The 14519-nt window shown below is 38.4% G+C and overlaps 1 protein-coding gene and 1 pseudogene across 1 annotated transcript in view; one reads left to right on the forward strand and one right to left on the reverse strand.

The window, feature by feature from the left end:
• The window catches only part of spg (dedicator of cytokinesis spg), a 469383-nt gene that overhangs the window by 263040 nt on the left and 191824 nt on the right, over nt 1–14519 (forward strand). The gene's annotated exons all lie outside the window — the stretch shown is intronic.
• LOC137251945 (uncharacterized) lies at nt 6243–7134 on the reverse strand (annotated as a pseudogene).

The following is a 14519-nucleotide window of genomic DNA, read 5'->3' on the forward strand; positions in this document are numbered from 1 at the left end:
AGAAATTAAATGAACGTGGCTTTAACAAAACATTTTGCTATACTTTTTATAAGAAAATTTCCGAGTAATTGTTTCTTTATATATATGTATTTATATTTGCACAGTTGAATTGTGTTATCAAATTGATATGTGTACTAGGGTGTGTCGATTTGTATGGACGAAAGTTAACCGATATTGCGTCATCGATTTTTCGATAGGATTTGGGCTCAGGAAAAAAAGTTCCCCTACGCATACCCAAAAAAATTATTTTCGAGCCTGCGAAATTTCATTTTTTCTACTTTTTTTCGACTTCGATTTTTAAGGTTTTCTCATGATCTACTAAAAAATGTTCTGATGTATACCCTGTTGGCGATAACAGTTTTTTGCAAAAAAAACAAAAAAACACAATAATTTTTTTGTTATAGGAGCCTAATTAGCTGATTTAATTAATAACTTTAGTGGAAATTTTTAATTAGTTAAACAAACAAGTTCATATTGACGCAAATTGCCGAGAAATTAAATGAATGTGGCTTTGACAAAACATTTTGCTATACTTTTTATAAGAAAATTTCCGAGTATATATGTATGTATTTATTTGAAAATTTGTTCCTAGCACAACAATTTTGACAAATTATTTAACAGTGCTAGTCATGAGCTATAAAAATTGAACATTTGTAATAATAATAAATTAGATTAATCAAATTAAATTAAATATAACGGATAATAGTGAAATATCTATGTATGTAAATGTAAATCTTAAAATTAAAGAAAAGTATTTAATAAATATTAAAAGACAGCAGTAGTGATGATAACCTTTGGCTGGTTATAGATTAGAATAGTAGTAGAATAGTATTTAACAAATAAAGGAAGGAGACACAGAGAAAGGAAAAGGACTTAGAAATGAACATTTTAACAACAACAATTTGAGATCCAGTTTAAGAGTCGTTAAAAAATGGTGTTAGCTCTTTTTTGAAGTGCAGAGCATTACTTAAGAGTCGAAGACTTGTAGGTAGGGAGTTCCAAAGACGTATTGCAGTAACAAAGAATTGGCGCTCAGAGGTTAGCGTGCGGTATCTAATTGTTTCTTTATATATATGTATGTATATTTGCACAGTTGAATTGTGTTATCAAATTGATATGTGTATAATGATTATCAAGCGTTTATAATAATAGGTAGGTAGGTGAAATGGCTGCGACCCAGGTCGCCCAAGTAGCTATTTAAAGCCGTTTTGATGACATGTAACTCGTCTAAAAACCTACGGAATGTTACGGTCAGTGTATTACAACCAGCCAGAGTTGTTGATAAAATTAAGAATATTCGGGATTGCTATCACAGATAACCCTCTGAGGCCTTCTAGAAACGGGGTTCCAAGGAACTTTAGCCGGGCTCTAGCTAGAGTCGGGCATTTACACATAAAGTGTTCTGCTGTCTCCCTGGCAGTTGGATTTTTGCAGCTTCTGCAGTATTCGTTATACGGAATGCCCATCTTTTCCGCATGCATACCTACTGCCCAATGACCGGTGCAGGCTGCTATCAGTTTGCGTGTGTTAGCCTTGTATTTGTTCAGAAGACTTCTCGTCCTCTTTCCATCATAGTTTGGCCAAATGGTTTTGATATTACACAGGTGGTGATTTTATTCCACTTTGTTTCTGCTTTCTTCGTTAGAAGCTTTGGATATTCCCCTTGGCTACTGCTAAGGGTATGCATACTTCGATATTGGTTATTTCCTCGTTCATCTCTGATGAGCCCCTGCGTGCTAGCTCGTCGGCCTTCTCGTTACCCTCTATCCCCCTATGACCCGGGACCCAGATAACGCGTAGGTCTATATTAGTGAATAACTGGGATATGAGTCGCTTACAAGCCCACACTAATTTTGAGCTAATGTGTGGCGAGGCTATCTGACAGGATGCAAGCTTTACCAGCAACATTTAAGCCCTCCAGTGATTTGCAGGCTTGCCAAATCGCGAGGATTTCTGCTGGAAACACGCTGCAGTGCGATGGGAGTCTGAATGATGCAGACAAATCTAGGGACTCAGAGAAGACTCCGGCCCCCACTCCCGATTCCATCTTGGAGCCGTCAGTGTAGATTTGGATGTCGTCGACCCTTATCCCCGGGTTTATCTTCCACTCGTTCCTGCTTGGAATGACGGTATTACAACCGTACTCCAACTTCAGTTTGCGAAGGTAGTGATCTGTGTCGGTACTACATGTACCATCCGGAAGTTTATTTAGGATACTACTGTGCCCTTGCTGAGTATCCTTCCAACACCCAGACTCCCTGAGTCTCAGTGCGGTTTGTGACGATGTACACAGTATATGCAAGTCGATCGGAAGCAGGTGCAAAATGGGGTCTAAAGCAGCTGTGGGGCAATTGCGTCCGGCCCCTATGGCACCAACACACGCAGTGCGCTGGACTTTTTGCAGGCTGGTGAGATTGTAGCTCTTACTTAGAGCTTTCCACCAGACTATGGAACCATAGGTAAGCACCGGTCGCACCACCGCCTCGTACATCCAAAGTACCATGCTTGGCTTGAGTCCTCATTTCTTACCAAACATTTATTTGCAGGCATAGAAGGCGATGCAGGCCTTCCGTAACCGCTCTTCGATGCATACTTTCCAATTCAACTTCCAGTCAATTGTTAGTCCCAGATACTTGGTACTCGATGACAGGGTTAGTTGCTGGCCGTTTAAGAATGGTAGTATGAAGGCAGGTGGCTTGTACTTCCTCGTGACGAGAAGCCGATCCGTCTTATCGGGATTTAACCTAAGGTCACATCCCTGTGCCCACCTGCTGAGTTTCGCCAAGGCCCTTTCCATGATTTCGCTCATTGCGGAGGGGAAAGGGCCAGAGACCAAGATCGCCACGTCGTCGCATACGCCACGATCTTAACCCCCTTGCGTTAAGTTTTCCTAGGATTTCATTTATGGTGATTAACCAAAGCAGAGGTCAAAGCACCCCACCCTATGGTGTGCCTCTGCATACCTGCTTGCCAACACTAGCTCCGCCTAGCTCTGCTGTTATTTTGCGGTTGCGAAGCAGGGTTGAAATCCAAAGCCGTAGTGGTTCTTCAATAATATTTCCATATAAATTTTCTGTTATAGGAGACTAATTAGCCTATTTAATGAACGTGGCTTTGACAAAACATTTTGCTATACTTTTTCATAAGAAAATTTCCGAGTAATTGTTTGTTTATATATATGTATATTTGCACAGTTGAATTGTGTTATCAAATGACATCAATATTTTTTGCTGCTAAGCTTGCGCGTGCGGCTAACCATTCGTAATTACGATAATTTTGAGCGATACTTGGATATACACTGCTAGTTCATCCTTACTTGAAGCGAATTGGCAAATCGCAGTTGGAATCGATATTAATCCACTGCAAGGATCTATCGGAACTTGTCCATTGCCGATTCGCAGCAGCTCTTTTGAAAAAACCTCAGCAGTTCTGTCGTGTTGCAGCAAAACTCGCATATTGATGGTCAATGAAATGGTTTTAACAAACCTCCACAAATGCGATGACTTCAGACATGCGTTTAGCTTATCCGCCGCTGTTGATTTTGGAATACCGGGTAGTGTTTGTCTGAAGTCGCCCGCCAACAATATCATCACTCCTCCAAAGCAACGACCATTATGGCGCAAAACACTCAATGTTCGGTCGAGTGCTTCTAATGATCGTTTGTGAGCATTTGTGCACCCAGTTTTTTAAAACTTATGCCATTGCTGATGCTTTGAAATATTGCAAACAGGTCGTGTATTTGCAAGTTTAATGGAAGCTTTAATGCTGAATGTGCCATTCTTCCACCTTCCAACAGTGTTGCCGCAATTCCGGTAGATGCAAGAGCTAATGCAATACAAATTTGACCACGTATTGCTGCTAGTATTAAAGACAATAGGAACGTTTTACCGGTCCCGTCGGGCGCATCGAGAAAAAATATGCCACCGTTTCCATTATCTACAGCATTTATTAGTTGATTGTATGCACTGCTTTGCTGTTCATTCAACAGTGGAAAATTTGTTTGTACTTGTTGTTGCAAGTGAGTTATATTGTAAGCACGCTCGCGTTCCAATTCGGGATTCAGTACATCCCTTGCTTGACGACTTGGCGCTGGCATATGAACTTCAATCAATAGTTTTCCACTCATGAGTAAACATAAATCTTCAATAAGGACTAATGCTTCATTGTTGATGTCAGCGTTCATTTGCAACTCGAAATTTCTTGTCGCGAGTCGCAAGCTGTGCAAAATATCTTCTGCCATGTCATCTTTGTACGTATCCCATAATAGACGCGTGTTTGAATGCTGACATGTCGAAATTATTATAGCGAAAAGTGCACGAACTGCAGTGGCTGGTGAGGAAGCTATTGCATCCGCTAGCGTTTGATTCCAGTGACTGTCGTGTTAAAGCAATTGCAATTGTTGACATGCTTCTCGAAATGTTGCACAAATTGTACCATCTACAGTCCTGAAAGATTGAAATGAAGTTGAACCGCGTACATTGACTAGAAGCAAACGTAGGTGAAAACAATCATCGTTCTTTGGATGGATACTGTGAATTCTTCCCAATGCATCAGTTGAAAAAACACCTTGATAACCATCTACTGGATGGCCGTACTTCCTGCGTAACCATTTCTTTGACGATGCATTCCATGTATAGTACCGAGGAATCTCAGAGTAAAGCAATGTTCTCGCGAACGGATCACTGGCGCAAGTTGCAAAGAAACTTGTTAAAGTGGTTGCTGATGGTCTTTCCGCTCGCTGTACTATGTTCTCTGCGTTGAAATAAACTCGTTGGCCATTCTCCAAACTGCCAGATGCACAACAGTCGGATGGCGTTCATGTACTGCAAATGAAAATATTCTCCAGATTGCTTCATTGATATTGACATATCTGCCCATTTGGAATTTGCTAATTTCATCTCGTTCCACGCCAATAGCCGCCATATCGCTTCCTTTGTTGACGTATTTGCAAACATACTTAAATGACTTTATTGAACTGCAATACTCAACATTTATATGTGTTTTGAATGCCTTAGACAAAATAGGCGAATATGGAACGATCCATGTGTTATCAACCAAGAAATTCTTTCCTTTCAATTGAGTGATGGATGTTCTGCCATTGTCAGCGGGTGAGCGACGCCGATAGAGAGGGTATCCATCGTTTCCAGTTTGAGTTTCCGAAATAAAAGCACGTGGATAGCGTTTTTTGCATTTATTGTCCGACATACAAACCGAAGATGGATCGTGTTGTCCGCATGGTCTATGAACCATATTGGACATCACCACTTCGTGCAACTCTGGATCTATATCAACATCAGGAATTTCAGGGGAAATTATGTCATCAATTTGGTCAGGTGTAATTTTCTCCACCGTCCAAAGCAGAATGTGTGCGTGTGGTAAACCTCTCTTCTGCCACTCCACTGAGTACATCCAGCATCGAACAGTAACATATACACGTTGTTTCGTAATGAAGTCCATCAAACATCTGAGTTTTTGTTTAAACACTCGTGCTGTGACGTCGTGGCGACCGCTTGGTGATTGGCCGGGAAGCAACAGATTCGTAATGTCTGGCCATTTTCGATTGCAAGTAAATGTTACAAACAAATCCGGTCGTCCATAATTGCGCACGTAAGTCATCGCGTCCTGGGAGTACTCATTCATGTGTCTAGGACTGCCAATGTATGTCGATGGCAAAATAGTGAGTCGACCAATATCTGTAATATCCGCATCACTATTCATCGCATCTCGTAAGTGAACATACTCTTCAAATCGCAACTTCGACTGATTGTATCGAATGTAATTAAGTCGTTCTGTCTCAACTTTAACGTACACATGAACTGCATACTGTTGGAATAATCGTCGATATCTCAGTAAGTGGCTGTCATAGTTTTGTCGAATCATCATTCGATATGCGTAAAAGTTCATTGAACTGACCTTTTTATTTGTCTCGACACCTAAAAGTTTAAATTACATATATGAAGTAGCAAACAAACATTTTTTTGTACTAACCATTCATGGGATTTATCATCTTATAGCCTAGGTGATATCCGTCTTCCCCATGGCAGAACATGAGCGGATATTGCATTGCGGCGTAAGACCGATGTGTTTCACTTATCCGCTTTATGCGTTTTCAGTTCTACGTTTTATGACAATATGACGCGACTCCAAATTTTCTCCAACAACAACAACTGATATTTCGCTAACTGTAGGTGCATTATATTGTCTTTCATGAGTTCCTGTTGGTCTCTTGTCCGCATGTATGATTATGCTATGATCATCTGCTGGCATACGTTCCAACGAAATCGTAAACAGTTTGATGAGGTCATTGTGTTCGTGTAACATTTGCTGCAAATGATCGAATATTTCTCTTTTCGTTGCATTGAAGATAGTACAACGTCGATTTAGTTCATCATGTGAATCTCCCAGAAAGTAAATTTGGAGATATTTGTGTTCTTGAACTTGATGCGGCAACAGCGATCCAGCGAGATTAAAAATTTGCCCATGAACCTGTATAATTGGAGGAACGTTCTTCAGTTTCTGTCAAGTATTGCGCTTAGTAAAATTACCTTAAACGTTGGATTGTAGTTTTGTTCATTTACAATTTCACCGCCAAACGACGTCATTTGAAAACAATCGTTGTACATTTTAGTGTGCTGTAAGAAATGCCTCGAGTTGGGAGATTCACCGTAAAGCAGCTGGAACAATGGCTCTGGTGGTGGAAGCAATTCTGGCAACTTAACCTTTCCGCCCGCGTAACATAATCCTGGCGATTCTTTTTGAAATTTGATTGCATTGCAATGTTGACAAACTACTGACATTTGACCGATTTGAACAGATGCGCTATATTGAATGTTTGGCTCATAAAATAAATCGAATAATCGCATGTTGTGATCTTACTTCATCACTTTCGCGAGCACGAACTTCCCTTCTTCTCAATCGTTCTTGTTGATTGTGAACTTCCCTTCTTCTCAATCGTTCTTCCTTATTATAAGTTTGGTTTACATCTCCTAACTGGTGCTCACGATTCTCCAGTAGTCTATTTCGAACCCTCTCAATACCACTTTCCCTTTCTGTTTGACGTGCTCTGAAATTTCGTATTCTCCTTATGCTGTGAGAATTCCGACCAATGTTACCATGCACATTGATTCTTGGCATCTTAACAAATATCTAATTGAAAATGATCATACATTTGCATACAGCTCGCATAAGGTTTTACCAACCGTTAACTTACCTTTGAAAAATCCAAAAATGAGCTAACCCAACTAACGAAAAAGATGCAATATACGGCGGCCACCGTGGTGTGATGGTAGCGTGCTCCGCCTATCACACCGTATGCCCTGGGTTCAACTCCCGGGCAAAGCAACATCAAAATTTTAGAAATAAGGTTTTTCAATTAGAAGAAAATTTTTCTAAGCGGGGTCGCCCCTCGGCAGTGTTTGGCAAGCGCTCCGGGTGTATTTCTGCCATGAAAAGCTCTCAGTGAAAACTCATCTGCCTTGCAGATGCCGTTCGGAGTCGGCATAAAACATGTAGGTCCCGTCCGGCCAATTTGTAGGGAAAATCAAGAGGAGCACGACGCAAATTGGAAGAGAAGCTCGGCCTTAGATCTCTTCGGAGGTTATCGCGCCTTACATTTATTTTATTTATATATAGTCCAATGTAAATAGATATTCGCCGACACACTAAATCACTTTTACCAATTCACTCACTTTTTTAAACGAAATATAAATGAAACCAGTCAGAAAATTATAATCCACACATTCGCTATTTTTTATTTCGTAAATGTAAACTATTTAACACGAAAAGCTACCGCTTCAATTATTACATTAGAAATAATATTGTAAGCTGTCAAATGGAATGACCGCCTACTACGCTCCAATTTATCTTCACTTAGTATTGGCTATTTTAAGTAAGTAAGAGTATGGATATAGTATACCTCCATAATGGTTTTCAGGCCCCTCCTCCAAACCCTTTTAGATATATTCAGCCTCAAAAGTTTAGTACGTATGGGAGGTGCCATGCCCCATTTTTCAATAAATCTTTTTTTCTTTGGGTGAACATGGTATTGATATCGTATATCTGCATAGTGATTTCTATGTACATGCCATGAACACTTTTAGGGATATTTAGCCTTAAAAATCAAGAACGCATGGAAGGTGCCACGCCCCCTTTTCCCAAAACTACTGTTTTCTTTTCATAAGCATGCTATTGATATCGTTAATCTCCTGATCAATTTTCAGGTCCCAACCTTAAAGGCTTTTATAGATATTCAGCTGGAAAAATTAAGATTATATGGCGGGTGCCACGCCCCCTTTTCCGATAACCCCCACTTTTATGCGTGGGAATGGTTTTGATATCATTTAGCTCTATACCAATTTTCAGGATCCTGCCATTTATTCTTTGTGATATATTCAGCTTCCAACGCTAAGTATGTATGGGAGGTGCCACGCCCCCTTTTCGTATAACTCCTATTATTTTGCGTTAATATGGAATTGTTATCGTTTATCTCCACACAAATTTCCAAGTCCCTACCTTGAAACCTTTTAGAGATAATCAGCTTTAAAAATTAAGATTGTGTGGGAGGTGCCACGCCCCCCTAACATTTTTTAATTTTTTCTTCGACTAAACCTTCGCGGGGTAACAACAAACAAACCTCCCCAAGGAAATATTTGATTTGGTTCAGCCGTTTTCAAGTTTTAGCGTTCCCATTAAACTCCAAATCATTTATATATATATAGATATTTGCGCAGTTGAATTGTGTTATCAAATTGATATGTGTATAATGATTATTAAGCGTTTATAATAACATTTCCATATAAATTTTTTGTTATAGGAGCTTAATTAGCCTATTTAATTAATAACCTTAGTGGAAATTTTTAATTAGTTGAACAAACAGGTTCATATTGACGCATATTGCATCGAAATAAAATAAACGTGGCTTTGACAAAACATTTTGCTATACGTTTTCATAAGAAAATTTCCGAGTAATTGTTTGCTTATATATATGTACTAGCAGACCCGGCAGACATTGTTCTGCCCTAAATTTGGTCTATCTGCATACATTTTAATAAGCTTTTTCCATCTAACTCTGCCCTCACCCCCTCTTCAGTTTTTCTTAATCCTTTTATTCACTCATCCCTCCGTATTTTTCGCTTCAGCTATCTCTATCTTGGTCTCACTCTATCTCTTTCTCAGTCTCCTTCTCCTCCCTCTTTTCTCTTCTCTCAAGTTCTTCTCATTCTTCGTTATCCCCAATTGCCAGTCTCAGAGGGTGGTATGTATTTCGTCCTAGTCCGAATCACAGTCCCAGTCCGTCTCTGGTCTACTTCCCGGAAAAAGGATCGTAAATACTAATATAGGCAAATTTATATACCAAATTTCAGGCAAATCTAATAGGACGTATGTAAATAGGCATGTAGGCATGTTTGTATTATTAATTCATGTCTTTATTTCGGCTTCGCGTGCATATTTATCAGTTTTGCCGGGTTGATGCGACTAAATCGAATATCACAATGTAAATTAATTTAAAGCTCTCAGCAACAGCTTTCACTTGATATCCATATTACACACACAAAAAGAAATCCATTTACCAATGTCTGTCCGTCTGTCCGTCCGTCCGTAAACACAATAACTTTAGTAAATTTTGAGGTATCTTGATGAAATTTGGTATGTAGGTTCCTGGGCACTCATCTCAGATCGCTATTTAAAATGAACGAAATCGGACCATAACCACGCCCACTTTTTCGATATCGAAAATTACGAAAATTAAAAAAATGCCATAATTCTCTACCAAATATGAAAAAAGGGATGAAACATGGTAATTGGATTGGTTTATTGACGCAAAACATAACTTTGGAAAAAAACGTTGTAAAATGGGCGTCACACCTAACGTATTAAGTAGAAGAAAATGAAAAAGATCTGCAGGGCGAAATCAAAAGCCCTTGGAATCTTGGCGGGAACAGTATCGTGGTATTATATATAAAAATAAATTAGCGGTACCCGACAGATGATGTTCTGGGTCACCCTGGTCCACATTTTAGTCGATATCTCGAAAACTTCTTCACTAAACTAAGGGCCACTCGCTTTTAAAACCCTCATTAGTACCTTTCATTTGATACCCAACAATAGTTGGCAACCCTGTTCGGCAAAGAAGTGAAATTGCAAAGTGTCCTCAAGTGGTTTCTAAAAATATTCATATCTTCGTGAAAAACACGTAATTTTATCAATTGATTGGCTTCTAGGTGATAACCTGATAGTCATCACGTTATTGTTCTAATAGCCAGTGACATAGTTCAATTCGTGTGCATAATTAATAATTTTTTGATCATGTGCGGAAAATCGCTTTAAAAGAAAATACCAATAACTTTCATAGAAGCCTTATAGCGATAACGAAAGTGAGAAGAACAAATAGTAAACAACAAATACAAAGTTGTGGACCGTATCCAAAGGCCAGCTGCCTAAAAGTTTTCAACATTTTGATGATATTATAAATAAACATAAATTAGAGTTGCCGCGTGTCTGGGAGTAAAGGCCATAAAATAATCTGTAAAATATCATATATTGTTGAGCGGTGCGGAAGTGTAATTACGCTGATCTGGCCTTTCCGCTTTTGTTACTATTTTGTCGTTATGTCAGCCCCCCTGCACCTCTTAAGCGTCGGGCAAGTAAAGGTTCTCCGCTGGCGAAAGCAGCCAAACTTGATGAAAGTGCCATCATCTCATCCGTCTTGGCTGCACTAAAGGATTTGGAAGAAAAACTTAAACTCCAATCTGATAAGCTTGAGTCGCGGTTTGAGAGTCTTTCCAACAAAATTGTAGACCTAGAGAATTGTATTGCAAAGAGATTCGACGAAGAGATTGCTTTGCTCAACGCTAAAGTTGATGAATTTACAGCACGTATCATCGGACTTGAAGAATACTCCATTAAACTCCAGCAGCATATTAACAAACTGCAAGATCAAAACAATAACGTGCACGCAAGCAGAACCACCAACGATTTCTCTTCCGCTGTATTTATCAGAGTTACGAGGGATTCTGAGGCAGTTAAGATCACTGAGCTGAGCGAGTTGCAAAGTCTGGAGTGATATGCGCCGATTTTTCACTATATACCATTACATTTATTTAAATTTTAAGTTTATTTCAATTTTATTTTTAATATTTCGCTTGTTTTTCTCCATTGTGCCTTATTCAGATAACTGTAAACACGGTCCTTCTATTCTCTTTTTTCCTTCAGTTTTGAATTGTGCATTGACATGTCTGTTAACAACGATGGATATGGTATTCGGGAGAATAGCTTAGCCATGATAAACATTCTTTGCAATCGTCATAAAGGCGTCAATATTGTGCGCTTTAATGCTAGGAGTCTTAATCCCGAAAAAATTGGTATTGTTAGATATGCATTTGAGTGTTCTTCGGTCGACGTAATCTGTGTAACTGAAACTTGGTTCTCAAGTTGCATTAATGACATGCACTTTTCCCTTGAAAATTATACAATGGTTCGTCATGACAGATGTAGTAAAAAAGGAGGCGGAATAGCTATTTACTCTAAAAATAATATTAATATGAAAGTATTATCCCGACCTGAGCCCTGTGCCGTAGAATATATATTTGTTGAGCTGTCTGATAGATTCTCCCAAGCCCTCCTGTCATGTGTATACAACCCAAAAAGGAATATAATACTAATTTCACACATACGGCTTATTGAATAATAAAGGCAATTTTCTACATTAAGACGCTTATTGAGCTCAATCTTCCCTACAAAATTCGAATCTATTATTATTTCATTAGTAGCTAATCGAATGCCTAATGAAGTCAAAAGCACAATGCAACTCTGTTGGCAGCGTTCCGCTTCCGTTTCCGCTTCTTAGTTTTCAAAGAAAATGTCATTGTCTGCATGGCGGAACGATACAAGGTGGCCGCATCGAACAGCTGATTATAACCTTTTTTATTTGATTTGATACATCAACTGCCGGCGCAGTACGATTTTGACATTTGTCCATCGAATTTACAAGTACATGGAATTTTTTTTGTTTGTAGGTATGTCACCATGCTCCCACCTTGTATCGTTCCGCCATGATTGTCTGTCTCATCCTTCATACTAATCGAGCAGTTACTTCTGTGTGAAAGCAAAAAAATTACGATTTCATTAGCAGGTGAAATGAGATCATTAAGTTTCTGTGTGAAAACAGTATAAGTCTTGATCCGTTCTTTGCCTCCCTATCTCCGCTTGTTGTTGATTACCAAAGTGTAATCTTATGCGGTGATTTTAACGTTAATCTTCTTGTGCGTGACTCCATTACTTCTAGCTTGTTGAACAATTTATCTGTGTTTGGTCTCTGTAGTAAATACATCCATTCCCACAAGGTATTCCAACATAAATAACCCAAGCTTATTGGACTATTTTATTGTCTCTGAACTTTCCCCTGTCTCTGCGTTTGACCAATTTGCATTTATATCGGATAACGACTTCATATTCTGTACACTTGACATAAATCTTGGACAATGTGAATCTGAAGTGACGTTCTCATTTAGGGACTTTCGAAACATTGACATGAACTTATTGGCTATGGATGTTAGCTCTGTGAACTGGTCCAATTGTTGGTACTTTAGTAGTGTTAATGATAATCTTGAGTTCCTAAATGAGAATCTGCTAAGTATTTTTAACAAGCATGTCCCCTAGCGAATCATCGGTGTCGCCCTGGTTCACGTCTAGAGTGTTGGCAGCAATCAAGGCGCGTTACAAGGCTTTGTCTAAATGGAAAGCAAACCCTTACCAGTCTAACTGGAATTCGCTCAAAGCCGCCAGGAACAGAGCAACTTCCATTATCAGATGTGAAAAGCGTAATTTTTATGTTGCCAAGCTTGACCCCTCCCTGCCTCCTAATGTTTTATGGCGTAACCTTAAACGCCTGCGTGTATGTGGTAGTGAATAAATTACAAATTAGCTTTTATGGATAGGCTTACAATATATATATATTGTAACGAATTTACTGCATATCCTCTTATTTGCCCTTTTGCTAGGTTCGTATCGCTAAACTGTTGAATAAATAACTCCAATATTGAATAATGGAAAAATGGCCTTTATTAAAATACTTCACAATAACACTCAAACTGTGCAATGAATAGCTTAATAACCAAACTGATAGCTCAAATGAAACTCCACTTTCAAAATAATACTGCTATTGCTCGCTAGATATCGTCTTAGTCGTAACGGCTTGACAACTCAAATCAAACTGAATTACAGCGCCTCTACATCTGTCGCCTTTTATACTCTTTGATTTTAACATTCGCATCTTCTAGTCGCTTCGAGAATCTACTAGTCCAGCAGCTCTCAAACTTCTCAGCTGTAACTACAATTGCACAGTTTTATACATCTTCTAGGCGCTTCCAGAATCTACTAGTCCAGTAGCTCTCAAACTTCTCAGCTGTAACTACAATTGCACAATTTTTATAGTTTTTCTCATTGCATACTTATAGGCGTATCTCAGATATATGCATGCGTTTGCGCATTGACTCTCCGCTGCTCGTATTCGTACATGGTACATATGTGTAGACGCAATTATTTATTCGTTTATGTAGATACATAATGATTGAATTATTGATGTGAATGTTTGTAGTTTACAGTCTCTCGCACACACATAGGCGTATAAGTAAATGCATCTGTGTGTGACATCTCTCAGCTGCCTTATATATGTGTATACATGATTTGATTATTGACGTAAATATCGTTTAGCATGCCTTAGCATCGCCTTAGTGATGGTATAGCTTAGTGATGCTAATATCCGTGAGAATATATATCTGTTTATATCAGTATCATGTAACTGTTTATTTTCTTCTTGTACTACTACTTATAACTATCTTTCCTTTCATGTTGTACTATAAAAGACCTCAAATCTTATTGTACTAATAGTTTTGATCATTAAATAAATACATTCATACATACATATCGTACAAACTAGTGGTGGGATTATTTTCGAATTATATTCGAATAAACGTAATTCGAATAAACGAATAAATTTATTCGTTTCAAATAATCCGAATAATATTTATTCGAAATTTTTATTCGTTTATTCGGATAGTACTATCCGGATACTTCGAATAGTAAAATAAAAGACATTGCGTTTATGTTACGCTCATCGCTTGTACAGATGAGCATGCACATATGCATATATTTTTGTTTGTTTGGGGTTGCTTTGTAAATATTCATTTATTTAGTTACATATATTTACGTAACCAAAGTTGTGCTTGAGGCTTAAGCTAGAAATAGTTATCGGGGTCGTTTACAACTGTAATGGTCATAGAACTTTGTTTATCAGTAAACAGGTGTGGAAATGTTCATACATAATGGTACATGTAAAATATGTACCTAATTTTAATAAGATTAATATGGTAGGGATTTTTGTTTCCCATAAAAACACATACATATGTATGTATGTAAGTTGTATGGAAAATTTTTCTTTTCATATCTTTTGGTTTGTAGAAACATCTAATTGGTCACCATTAAGAAAAATATTTTTACATGTCATTGTCAACATTTTTTGC

This window comes from Eurosta solidaginis, chromosome 1 (genome assembly GCF_040869045.1).
Source record: "Eurosta solidaginis isolate ZX-2024a chromosome 1, ASM4086904v1, whole genome shotgun sequence".
NCBI classification, from domain to species: domain Eukaryota; kingdom Metazoa; phylum Arthropoda; class Insecta; order Diptera; family Tephritidae; genus Eurosta; species Eurosta solidaginis.